A 14,585-nucleotide genomic window follows, 5' to 3' on the forward strand; every position below is an offset into this window, starting at 1 on the left:
TTTAAGGCATCCAGGGAAAGATACCATGGTTCAAGAAGACTGATGTAGTTCAGGGTTTCTCTCTCAAGTGAGAAGGCACACGGTGAACACAGTCAGGGTTCCTCTCTCATCTGGAAGGGCACATGGTGAACACAGCTTCATCTGCTAGCTTTCTCTCCTGGCTTCTTGTTTCATGAAGTTCCCCGGGAGGCATTTTTCTCCTTCATCTCCAAAGGTCCCTGGCTTGTGGACTCTTCTTTGTGGTGCTGCAGCATTCTCTGCTCTCTCTGAATCTCTTTCATTCTCCAAAATGTTTCCTCTTCTATAGGTTTGCAGAAAATCATCAAGACCCAACCAAATGGGTAGAGACATGTCATCACCTAATCCAGTTTAACAACCACTCTTGATTAAATCATGTATCTCATTACAGTGTCAATCATAATAGGGATTATTCTGAATGGGATTTAGATTAAAACATGGCTTTTCTAGTGGACATATATCCTTTCAAACCAACACATCATGTGTGATGTTTTCTCCCCTTCTACATGGACCCTTGCAGAAATCTAGTTAGGTCAATCCAAAGGGGCCCCTCTTCAGCTTTCATTCTCCTCTCCCTGTCCAGGGCCTTTGAGCTAACAAAGTTGTTCTTTCATGCATTCTTTGCCTGATGGCTGGCTATGTTTGAGACTCACCACTCAAATAACTTCCACATAACATCCAAAACAATACAACACATCTTTGGATGAACCATATAAAAGTCACATATCAGTGAACAGTTCTTCAGGAGAGGAAGACTATGGAACCTCTCTATCAGCTTTGACTCTCACTGGTCAAAATATACTCTTCTCCATGGGAAGTCTACCATACTTCTAGACAGTGTTACCTGGCTCTCACAGGAAGCCTCTGACGAAGCCAGAGTCTCTGTAAAATAAGTTAGATTGGCCCTGATTCTAAAGGGACTACAATTTCCAACAAAACGAATGCTATAAAGTTTCCAGTGAAAGCTGAGGAATGTCATGGATAGATTCATCCACTGAGCAAACAACAAAGCTTAATATGGGAAGGGGGTAGGGATGTCAAACAAAATCTGGGTCAATAAAATTGGAAATGGAAGGTAGAAAATCTGGGTCAGTAATACAAACATATGAGTTAAGAGCATGGAGAAAGGAGAAATGAATTCTGCTAGAGTGGGTGGTAGAAAAGTTGGGAAGACATCGTGCCAGCATATATTTAATTAGGCATTTCAAAGACAGAGATCATTCCAAGGGAGAAATCAGAGGGTTCAAAGGCACAGAATCTGAATGTAATACCTTGACCATCCATTCCTAATGGTTAAAGAGAGTATTAAATACCAAGCCTAAGGATTGGACTTCATTAAGAGAAGTGTGAAAACATGGGAAGTGTTTAGCATGAGATTGAAGAATGAAGCAGATGTGTTACAGCAAAGTAACTCTACTGAGAATGTGCTAGAATGATTGAAAGAGGAAAGTCCTGAAAGCAGAGAAACCAGCTCATTCTATACCAGGAAATGATGATGATGATTTCTGTTAAGGCAGAAAAGTTGAGAATGATTAGGAAGGAATATATTTTAGAGAAATTTTGAAGCTAAAATTCTAAGATCTGGTTTGATATGGAAAGGGCAGTCAAAGGAAAAAGGAGTTTAAGATGTTTTATCTATTTTTGCTTAGTGATCAGACGTATGTAGTTTATCTATTGGCTATATTATAATATAGATATTGCCTATGGGTGCCATATGCATTTATAATAACTTCATCTTAAATCACATGATACTGTCTGGGATGAAACTACCTTAATTTGAATATATTCTTGGTTTCTTTCCTATATTTTTCCTGTTTCCTCAAGGTCCCTACTCCACTAATTATCTCTGCAAGACATTTTTTTGAGGAAACAATATCCAATACTCAATTGGGTATCAAATAACAAGAACTGCCTTCTTTAACTGCTAACTCCTATTTTATTGACAAGTGAAATTCACTCAGCTTTGCTTCTGTGTGTGTCCTCATCAAACAGGAGGATTTGCACACAAGAGCCATTCCTATTGAGAACTGGGAGTTTATAAGAGACAAGGAAGTAAATAGATAGCAGAAAAACTCTGGTCTTTTCAATGAAGCCCTGAGAGGAACGAAGAAAATGAAGTGAATATAAATATTGGCTTTAAAATTAGGGAGGGAAAAAACCAAGTGCTGTGTCAGTCACTGACGGCAGGTGTTGGGGTTCCATTGCCGAAGCTATGGGAATATGCAGGATGCGCAGTGCAACAGCTTTTAGTTGCAAATCCACAAAGATGCTGAGCATTTGAATGGTGGAAAAGACAAAGGCAAATATACGTCTTTTACGCAAAGTGCTATCATGTCGGAGGATGCTCAGTAGGACTGAGGAAATTCTGAAGCATGTAGACCTATTAAGCGACAGGACCGGCCTTTGAATGAAAATCTGTTTCAAGCTGGAGTCCAAGCTCCTGCTTTTACAGAATGCACTGCACTTCTGCTTTTCTTGCGTTGGTTCCTCGTAGTCCTGGTGCCACAAATGATCACTTCTTCCATATTTTCCGGTTACATTTTTAAATTGACTTTTATTGTTTCAGACAATTAATTTCTCCTTTTCTTTTTTCATTTAATCGAAGATATAGAAATGAGTTTAAACAATCAGGTAGAACACAAAATACACATAAAGACCCACCCCCACTTTACCTTTTTCTGGCTCCCAATCTTACATCCAAATAAAATATTTTGTTCGTTCTTCTTAAATTCATGCGCTTCTATCCAAACACTCGTCTTTTACTGCTATTTCTTAACATATAACTTTGGGGGAATTTCTATTGACTTCACTTTAGGAGAGAGGAGAATTAAACTTATATACAATCTCCTCTGCTTTCCTCATCCCATTCATTCAAATAGTTATATAATGAACTTTTTATTTAAACCAATAAACCACTTTTAAAATATTATGCATTGAGTAGCCAAGAAGTACAGCATGGTATTTTTTTTTCCTGTACAATTTTCAGTTTGTTTTTCATTCTTAAAAAAACAAGTTTTTTCATTTTCTTTGTTTTCTAAGTATCTAATCTAATGTGCCTTCATATTTGTCAAATGTTTTCAGATGAGTTATCAAGCTCATAAGTTGATCATCTATCCACTCCATTTCCCTGGAGAAACCTTTCTGAGAATCTTCTGCCCTCCTATTCTAAACTAAATTTTACTTCTCTATGCCTAGGAATTTCCTTTATTGCTTTCTTGTGTTAGAAGCTGTGCTTACTGGGTCCCATTTCTTCCTTCTCCTTGCTTTATTTAATTAACAAAATTAATTTAAAAGGTTGATTATTCATGGATCAATGATGAAAGTGTAAGATAAGCCAACAATTATGATTAGAACATCTGTTCACCTGAAATCCAACTGATAAATAAAAGCAAAAGAGGAAATAAAGCATCTCCCCATGGTAATTTGTAACCACAATATTTAATTCTCACTGTCCAAACACAAACCTTCCACTGTGTACTAGATCCCATCCTTTCTTGCACACTCACAAATTTAAACCCTACAATTGTTCCTTCTCTCTCTTCTGGATCGACTATTACCTTCCTATGTACTGAATTATTTCTCCTACAGTCTACAAATATTCTGTACTATCATCCATTGGAAGATAGACAAACATGCCTCCTTTGAGTCCCCCATTCCCCTCCAGCTACACCTGCATTTCTCTGAATCCCTTTATAGTAACACTCCATGCCTTTATTTTACTATCTTCAGTTAGTTCCACCTGTACATTAAAACTACCCTTATTCAGCACAATATTGCCAAAAGTTACAGCCATTTTTCTATCCATATTTTAAACAAGTTCTTATATATTGAAAACCCCTTCCTTCCTGAGAGTTATTCTTCATCCAGATTTTGGAATACCTCTCTCGATTAATTCTCCCACTGCCTCTTGCCTCTTGTTTAAAATCTACTTTGCAAATCTCTCCATCTCTTCTTAACCAATGAATATTAAAGTGTCCCAGCTAAAGCTTTTTTCTCTCAATGTACATATGTCCCTTTGTAAGTATTATATGATTCCACTTAAGTTAAATATCTATAATAAACAAATTCCTAAATGCATAAAGAAGATTAGAAGTTACCAGGTGCTGGAGGGAGGTGGGAATGGGAAGTTATTGTGTCATAGGTAAAGAGTTTCCATTTGGGGTGATGACAAAGTTTGGAAATAGATAGGAGTGATGCTTGTATGACACTGTGAATATAATGCGTTCCAATGACTTTTACACCTAAAATGGTTAAAATAACAAATTTTATGTCTTTTGCAATAATAAAAAAATCAATATAAACAATGCAATACAAATTATAACCTTGCTTAACGTGTCCATTATGACTTTTGTGGCAATCATTGTCACTTCTGGCCAAGATTACTGTAAACTTCTCTTTAATCCCTGCATGTATGCTTTTCAAAGATAAATCTGCTGAAAGCCCTCATGCCCCTACTCAAAGGCCTTCAATGATTTTTTACCACATTTCAACTAAAACTCCAACTTCTTATGATGGCTAGAAGACCCTGCCAATCACCATGTCCATGTCTTCTATTACTCTTATCTTTACTAGCTTTTCATTCTTCTAAAAACACAGTTCTTGTTCCTACCTCCAGTTCTCTTTATTTGCTGTTCCTTCTTTCTGAAATCCCTTTCTTTCAAATATTCACATGATACTCTCTTTCCTGTGCTTCCTTTCTTCCTCAGAGAAGCTCTCTGGCCATGCCACCTTATCTAAACGATTAACTACATTTGCCTTCCATTGTCTTTTGGCCTGGCTTTATTTTCTTTCTTGAATTTAACGGTATTTGAAACCACATTATTTGCTTGTTTACAAGTATCGCTCTCCTCCAATGAATTTCAAGCCTCATGAGGACAGGGAATTTATTCTGTTCACCCATGGTCTAACAAAAAAATGGCATCTAGTTGGACTTTGTTAAACATATGTGAAATTAATGAATAGGTAGATAAGTGAATGGATCAGTAAAGGAATGGATTGTGTGGTGATTCATGCTTCTTATTTTAAAAAATCTTGTCCCTATGACAGAGGAACTCTTTGTTTACCAAACCCATTTCCTCTTATTCCTGGAAATACCCAGCAGAATCACATATCCCAGCTTCTGATCAAGGTATGGATTTGTGGCAATGAGTACGTTTTATGTGTAGTTCCAGGCTTATTTAAAGAAACCTGTAAAATACCCTCCTTGCTTGTTGTCTTTATGCCAAAATGTCAATGCCCAGAGCTATCTTGGAAGCCACTTGATGAAGACGTCAGAATGGGACTGACTGTGCAGAACATAGCATTCCACTGACTTCACCCTTTGGGACTATTGACCTGAATGAGAAATAGCCTGTATTGCTTTTGAGCAATCATGGGTTTTTTTGCATGGGTAGGCACCAGGAATTGAACCCAGGTCTCTGGCATGGCAGGTGGGAACTCTGACTGCTGAGCCACTGTGGCCTGCCCAAATTTTTAACTTTTTTTTCTTTTTTTTGCATGGGCAGGCACTGGGAATCAAACTTGGATCTCTGGGATGGTAGGCAAAGAACTCTGCCGCTTCACCGCCATTGCCTGCTCAATCATGGATATTTAAACCTAGTTTTACAGGATTTGCTATAAAATTGATGGGAAGTAAATATCAAACATATAAATAGTAAATATCAAATTGTTCAAACTTCTGCCTGAGATGAATGCCTAACACAGTATTCCTGTGTGTCAGATTGGGGAGATGACAATGGCTCCAATATACAGTGTGGCAATTATTATGAATCCTCATATTTCAGAACTTGAGCCTACTGCCAAGGATCCCATTCTCAAACCCTGAGCTGTTCCAGTTAATTCAATTTCCTCAGAGGGAACAAGTCCTTCACCCCCTGTTTGGGAAAGGAGAAATAGCATCCTGATTGAGCACAAGTTGGGAGGGGACCTGGGAACTCAACCACTCCAAATAAATCCTCCAGTAAATCTAACCATTTGACCTTTGTGCATCACACAAACCTTCTGAGGAAACTTTCTTTGGTCTTTCAGGTGTTTTAGTTGTGGATTGGTTTATCTTTGAGGTCACTGAGATTATGGCTTCCTCTAATCTACTAACCTAGGATAATCACTCCCTTATCTTTCTAGCTTCATAACGTATTTAAAGTTCGAATCTGTTCAGGTCTGCTCTACCATTTCCTTTGTCTTTTTGAGTTTATATCTTTTTTCATCCTTTAATACCACTGTCATTTTAGTGAGGTTTCAGGAGAGGCAAGTAGATAAAATCACATGTAATCAATCTACCCGTGATAATTAGGAGTTAGTTTGCCAAGATTACCTCTTCCATCTTAAAGCAAAACAAAACAACTTGGGAAAAATAAAGCCTCACAGGATCCTTTTCCCCTTTCACAACACTGTCTTATCTCCTTTTCTTTAGAGCTCTTGTTTTCAACTGGGGAGGTTCTTGCTCCCCAGGAGACACTTAGCAGGATCTGGAGACATTTTTTCTTTTCACAACTGAAGGCTGCTACTGGCAATAGTGATTAGGGACAAAGGATGCTGCTAAACATGCTACAATACAAAGGACAGTCCCCCACAACAAAACCATCATCTAGCTTAAATTATCACTAGCTGGACATGAGAAACCCTGCTTTAGAGCCAAATTTCTCATAAAGGAGAATCCACTTCCTTACTTCTGTTCAGCTCTCAAGTCAAGGCAATCTGGATTTTCTCTTCCTTCTCTGCCCTTATTCCAGTGCTTTGGTCTACCAATATGGTAAAGACTGTTAAGGATAATGGAATAGGCAGAGTATCTGGACCTACCCACTGATGCTAAAAAATACTTAAATCTAATAAACAAAATCAAACTGATTGACTCTTCCCTAATCCCACCATATCATAAGTACATGGTATCCCCAATTTCATCAGGATCCCACAGTCCAAAAAGTCATGATAAAATGCATAGGACTGGTTTTCCACTTTAAGAAAACCTCTCTCCCTAAGTAGGATACATTTCCATTGTGAAAATTCGTTTGTACATAATTTCATCTGGAGAGTCACAGATGAGAGTCTCTTTCATCTGGAAGGAGAAATAGGTAGTTTTTCATAGTTTGTTTGCATGGGGTCAGGGTAAGAACACATTCTGACATAGGCATATTGGTTAACTTTTCACATCTGGGAATGCAGGTCTTATCTTAATATAAACTGGATGCATATTACCTTAACCTTCTTTCAATCACTTCCCAATCTTACAGGGTGGCCCCCATAATTTGATCTGACATGATGCCCTGACAAAGTGATTTTGTAAAAATGGCTCTTTAGATAACATTGTGTCCTCTAAACAAAAATTAATAAAGATCATGTGACATTTCACTATTTATTTCTATATTTTAAGGACAGCTTGATATGCCACCATAATAGTAAAAACTGAAGACACAAACATTCTGTGGAGTTTTAATAAGTTCATTTTACTGGAAGGAAACAAGAAACCTTGTGAAAAATAAAATTAAAATAAGCAATTATTAAGAAGAAGCATGTTATATAGAAAACACAGGCGAGATTATAAATGACATTGTAGAAGGATTGGTTTCAAATTAAACTGAATATTCAGTATAAGCATCTAAGTTCTTATCCTATTTTTTAGCACATTTCCAATTTTCATTTTTCTTCTCTCAGATTATTTCTATTTAGTCAATTTCCTGAAGTTTTCTAATCCACAGTTTCAAATAGAAGTAATTTTCAATGAAGCCACTTCAGAGATTTATTTTCAAATATTGGGGCTATAATTATTTAAACCAATATTGTCCTTTGAGATATTCTAGCCATTTTCATGCAATCTCAAGTTTCAAATAGCACTGCATATGGAAAACATAGAACGCTCTCAATCCATTCATCATCCCTTGTAATTTTGGCCAAACATGTTCTATTAGGTCACAAAATTTATGGGATTGTGATATGACTTTGTCAATATAACTCTGAGGTTGTCTAGATACTTCCTAGTTATTTTCTGGTTTTTACTCTGTAAAAAGTACACTTTCATTCAACCAATAAGATGAAAATGTTCATAGTTGAGTTAACATTTCATGTTTGGATCCATTAGCTCTTTCCAAAGGCACCTAGCAATTTTGGTTCTCATCAGGTTTCATAGACCACTGTAATTCCTGTGCAAATTTTCTGGTGGTGCTTGACTTTTTCTCCATAAAAAAGTTTTAGTTGATCATTGTCATTGCTTATTCTTTACCAAAGCAGTAGCCCAGGGCAGAGTCCATTTCAAGTATAACTCTCCGACATGATCAAAATTTTCGAACTTGTTAGAAGTCAATTACAGAGGCCCCAGAGATACTCTTATCCTTGTGAGGATGGCATAGAGCCCAAATAAATGAAAGTTGATGTCTAGTCTCCTCTCAGAATCGATTACATAACCCACTATAAATTAATTGGACCTGGTTCCTAAACCTCCTGAGCCTGTTCTGTCTCTTTGTGGCCTTCAGGGAGCCAAAAAGTAAAATATATTTGGGAACTTTAATCTGGTTCCCTTCTTCCTGCTCTTGTGATATTGTTCTATCAGTGTTCTCTCTTTTAAACCAACATTTTCCTCATTATTGCCCATTTTTTATATGGGCATGCTCAACTCTCTCATATTACTTAGAAACAGTCCTACCTCAGTCCTGCCTTTCTTCTTGAGATGTTTTTCTTTATCCCTCTCAACCCAAATAAACTTCTGTAAAAAATTCATTTTCCATATGCATTCCCCTTATCAATGTTTTTATTTTTTCTTATGATTAAAGAAAAGTTTGCATACAGTGAAATGTGACGTGTACATTTTGATGAGTTTCCACAAATAAATGCAACCTTATAATCTGCACCCCTAACAAATATAAAACTACTGTATCCCCAGAAAATCCCCTGTCCCTCTTTTTGAGGCAATTCCTAACCTCCCCTGGAAGCAAAGGTTGTTCTGATTTCTGTCATCATAGTTTAGTTTTGGCAGTTTTAAACTTAAGTAAATGGAATCACACAATATTTGCTCTTTTATGCCTAACTACTTTCCCTAAGCATAATGGCTTGGAGATGTAGCCACGCTGTTGCATGTATTAGCACTTTATTTCCTTTTATTTCTTCGTAATATTCCATTATATGAATATACCACCAGTATTCACAGTTGTCCTCAGCCCTCCTCCTCACCCTTGGTGGTTTCCTTAGAAAATATCATCCAGAAACCTGGCTTTAATTGCCACCTACATGCTTATGATTCCTAGATTACTGTTTTCAAATCTGATTTTTGTGGTGTGTTTTTTGAGCCCTAGACTTACATCATTTTGTTATCTATTGGTTGTCTTCATGTAGATGTAATACTTGTTGGCTGCAATGAGTTCTGTGTGATGGAAGGCATCACTCTTATCTAAATATCTGCTTTATAGTCATCAATGTATTTTACGTTTGATGTGTGGAATGCAGTCAGTAAAAGATAGCCAAAAGTCTTTTTTCTTTGATAATTATACAACATGTGGATCCATTGTCAGTGACTATGATGATTCAAAATGCTGCTCTGTTTGGCTTAGATTTATAGCTTCTCTAGAACTGAAAAGATGCCACTCAGAGTCATTTTTGGTCATTTATTCATTGGTCAGTGAAAACTTGTGATTCAATCAAACCTCTAATGGATCATGAGGAAGGTAGGCAGAGATTGGTCATAAAAGCAGCAACTGGCTAAGTTGGTATTTAAAAGGAGAACCTTCTTCTCTGTACCTAACTTACTCTGTGACAGTATCTTTTCGGACTTGGGTCTGGGGCCATTTTCTGTTAAACATTAGAAGTGTAGATATTTCAAATTAAGCTCTTAGAAGAGAAGACTCCAAGCTTCGGTGTGATGTGTGTGTCTGTGTGTGTGTGTGTGAGAGAGAGAGGTTATGTGTGTGTAGGTGCGTGTATGTATGTGTGTGTTTGTTAAGACTTGAGAGAGACCACAGATTATTTGGAATAACTCCACCAACACAGTTACTTGAACTAGGTTTTCTTAACTCATTGTCCTTTTCTCACGTAGTCGATCGACCTCATTGTTCATTTCTAAGCTTTCCATATCCAGTGGATCAAAAACTGTAAACTCTCTGATGAATCTCTGTTCCATACTTTGTTCCTATTCCTTTCTTCCTTGTATAGGATCCTTATCACTTCATATCTGTTAACATGAATTCATTTCTTTACACCGTGACCCAGATGCTATCTTCTGCACTTCACAATACATATTGTTCACAGGATGAACTCTTCCAAATGCAATCTGATCATGTTACTACCCCTAAAGCCCCATGTTTGGCTGACCTCTATCACCAATATTCAAAACTAATGTCCTATATCATTAGCAGGGCATACTAATCTGATTTTTATAGTAACTACATATCCGTACCCACCCCATTTCCTCACCAAAAACTCCTCTAAGTAGTAAATGCTTCCATTGTTTATCCACTACCATCTATTTTAGCCATAACTAAAGTACTTTCTGTTCATCAAACACAGCATACATTTTCATATCCCTAGTCAGTGTGCATGCTGCCACCCTGCTGAAACTTACTTTCTCTTCCCTGTTTACTTTATATCCATGTATTCAGCCCTCAAAATTCAAATCACATGTACAGAATAATATGCAGTCTTTTTTTCTGATTGGAACTACAGCTTTGAATGCATGGCATGAAAGCAAACATTCTGCTTGTCCTAATATCCTTTTACGGAGAATATATATTAAATTTATCTAAACTTTAGGTAGACGTTAAAGCATGGTCTTCATATTTACAACTATGAAGGTAGTTAAATTGAATTGCATTTATGAATCACCTTTCTCAAAATTTGTATAAATAGAAAGAATTAAAGATATTTGTTCCCTTTTCAGCTTGGTCGTGTACTTTTAGGAAACAGTAACTAAGAGGTGACATCCTTGGTAAATGGGCTATTACGTTGTTTTCTAGGCATAGAGGGACAGGGAATCAAATGAGAGGAATTAATTATAGAATAATGCATAAGATTATTTTCACTGTGGATAAGTGAAATTATACAAACCAAAGTGAGGATAAAAACATCTCTTTTTTATTTTTCCCCCTTCTGGGATTAGACTTGATTGAAAAGAAATGTTTCAAAGATCAGGAAATTAAGTAACTAGCAGCTGGTTAAAAAGATGTACATGTACATTGTGTGAGTGATGGAGAGGGTATCAAAATGGTGAGCTTAAGTCCTGTCAAAAAGGTGCACCACTTTTCAGACCCATCTGATTGTGAACGTCACCCTGATGTAACAAGATATTTTGAATTTCAAGAAATGCCAATATCCATAATTTTATGGGAACTTTTCTGACTTGTAAATTTTGACTTGATTCTTTAAAAATATATGAAGTTAAATAAAACTTACCCATAGGTCATAAATAGGCTGCTACTTTGCATTCCAGATTAGATTGTGATGTCTCTGAGAATTCGTTTTTATCTTTATGATTTATATATTTCAGTGTGTGTCTATGTGTGTGTGCTTGCGTATGTATGAAATATGTATAAATGTGACCCAATAATTATCAGCTAGACACCCAGTAAAAGATGGGAACTAATGTGACAATCAGGAAAAAAAAGTTAAAAAAAGGCATACCCACCACTCACAGTATTGGGAAAAACCTAAAGTTGACCAGAATTATTCTCTCTTCACCCTCCCTAGACTGCTGTGTATGCTCTGAGTAACAACTACCGCTATAGCGACCTGAGACCATTACTATCCTAGACTGAAGTACTCATATGTTGATAAATCCCTTCCTGAGATGGGGTCTGGGACAAACAAATTATGGAATAGGAGATGTAGTTCTCTAAGAGGTAGATGAAAATTCCCAGGCTGAAGGTTAGAAGATGGAGAACCCTCACAGAATAGCATTTCTTGAAGGGGTCTGGAAGAAATAAAGAAAAGAAGAATTTTTATGAAATAACCTAAGTCCAAGGGAGGGAGGTAGCAACATCATAACGGGGAGAGACATGTTGCAGGTCAAGGATTTTAGACCACGGGCAACTGCAAAGAGATGTGTGGTTCATGGCAGAGCATGAAGGAGAACTCATCTCAGAGCAACAGATGAGGGACAAATGCAGAAGCAGCGTGGCATGCTTTCCCGCCCCTCCTTTCTGAAATCTATTGGCTAGGTGTAGCCTTAAAGAGAAAGGGGGAAATTGTTGCAATTAAGATAGCAATTTCTATTGCCTTTCAAATTTTATAAATGTACATATATACATATATATGTATCTGTACACATGTATGTGCAAATATATTAATTATAAAAATATATGTATAAATATATCTAATGGTACATGATTATAAAATAATATATACTTGTATTATCAAAGTATGATAAATTTATGTAGAAGATTTTATATGATTCCATGAACATATAATTATGTAAATATAAATTTAGGTTTATATAATGTTTACACAAAATATAAGTATATAATATAAATGTTTACTTATACAATTAGCTGAGCATATATTTGTATAAATGTATTTAAATAAATATATACTTAATGTTTATGTTATTTTGGGTCATAATCAGGGGTGGTGGAAAGCCAAAACAAAAAAATAACCACCAATTTGAACCATTCAGATGTTTCAGAAATTAGAGTGAAGAAAAAATGGATTACATGATATTTCACACTAACAAAAATTTCCCAATACTGATGCCTTCAAAATATTCCAATATGCCTTGTAACTAATTGAAAACCCAACTGAAAAACAATCTACTCTAATAGTAGACCACTGAACTTTGTAATTCCAAATAAGCCATCCAGTTACCCCATCCCCAAATCCTTTAAATACTTGTGTTAACTTATCACTTCTGGTATTCAGTGGCAATAATACCAAATAACGATGTGAGAAAACTTTAATACAAGTAGATTTTTTTTCTGTACAAAAGAATATCCATCTCTGCCACATTTTAGAAAGATTAATCAGTTTTAGAAGAAGAGGTAGAGTGATCTAGCTAAAAGTACTGTAGAACTCAACATGTTTTCCTTTATCTACAAGTCTTTTGTTCCTAAGTGGAGCATTTTTCAAATAAAGCACAATGTGCTCTTTTATTCTAAGGATGGAAAAAGTATTAGTATAAACGATGAAAGCAGCACCTTGCTCTTTTTTACTGCTGGGTGTTGAAAAAAATGGCATTTCTGCAGTTTCTTTTTACCTGCTTATCTCTCTGTTACTTCTGAATTTTTAATACAAGATGGTTTACTGAAAATAAATCAGTAAATTTCAATGAAGAAAACATATCCAAAGGAACAAAAGTAAAAATTGGTAGCATTAGAAGCTTTTAATCCACCCAGAAAACATAAAAGAAAACCAGAGCTAGGAAGAAAGCAGTTGCCCAGTTCTTTTCATTCACTTAGAATAGTTATGACTAAGACCCCAGACAGAAACTCGTGGAAAATCAAATTTTATATTGAAAGACAGTGTTTTGAAAATCCACTTATTTTTTAATCTTCTCATTGAATTGCTCACAAATATATAGCAATACACATCAATGAAATCAGTCATCCAGTTTCCATTCATTATCCATACATCTATCTACCCCTGAAAGTTTGATTGAAATCTAAGAAACAGTGTTTAGAAACTTGAGTGATCATTTAAAGAACAAGACAAATGCTAAGAGACCAAGATGTATATAATTTTTTCAAATTAAAACTTTGAAGGACTTATTTCTTTAGTCAGTTTGATGGCTTGAAGCTGTTATGAACCCTAGGAAAGGGTCTGTTCTTTTAATCCAGTCCTGTAGGTGCAGACTTTATGTAGCGGAACTTTTTGATGAGGTTATTTCCATTGAGATATGACCCACCTCAATCAAGGTGGGTTTTAATCCCTTTACTGGACTCCTTTAGAAGAGGATAAAGGGCACACAGAAAAAGCCCAGATTACTCAGAGAAGCCCCAGAGAAGCTGAGCGACAAGGGAACACCCACAGAAGCTCAGAAAGGAAGATACCAGAACCAGAAGCTGAAAGCAGCAAAACCTGGGAGTGAAGTACTGGTGGATGCTGCCCGTGTGCCTTAGAGGTGCCCCAGGTGCCAGCAGCTTTTCTTCAGACAAGGTATCATCTTGTTGATGCTTTAATTTAGACATTTTCATAGCCTTAAAACTGTAAATTTATAAACTAATAAATTCCCATGGTAAAAGCCAACCCATTTCTGACAGCTTTAGCAAAACAGAACAGTAAGATTTTGTAAAATGGTAAAGCATGTCAAAGTATACTAAGCACGATAATATGCCCTCAAATTTGAATTAATGCTTACTAAAGTTTACTGAGCACAGTCAAATTTCTAATTAGATGTCTAGCTTATTTTATCCAGAAAAAATGTCAATCATGGCGGTAAGTTTGAGAGAAAGTTTACTGAATTATTGAGATCAAAAGGAAAGTTTTCTCTTTCTTCTTCAATATCCAAATCCCTTTATTTGATTTTATGATCTCTCTATCTTCCATTGTAGGTAGTGCTGGCATTCTTTTTTTCTTGGAATTTTTTTCTTGACAGAACTGTTGCAGAAATATCTGAGAAATGTCATTTTGTCCATATGATAAATATTCGATGAATTATA

This window comes from Tamandua tetradactyla, chromosome 2 (assembly GCF_023851605.1).
Source record: "Tamandua tetradactyla isolate mTamTet1 chromosome 2, mTamTet1.pri, whole genome shotgun sequence".
NCBI classification, from domain to species: Eukaryota; Metazoa; Chordata; class Mammalia; order Pilosa; family Myrmecophagidae; genus Tamandua; species Tamandua tetradactyla.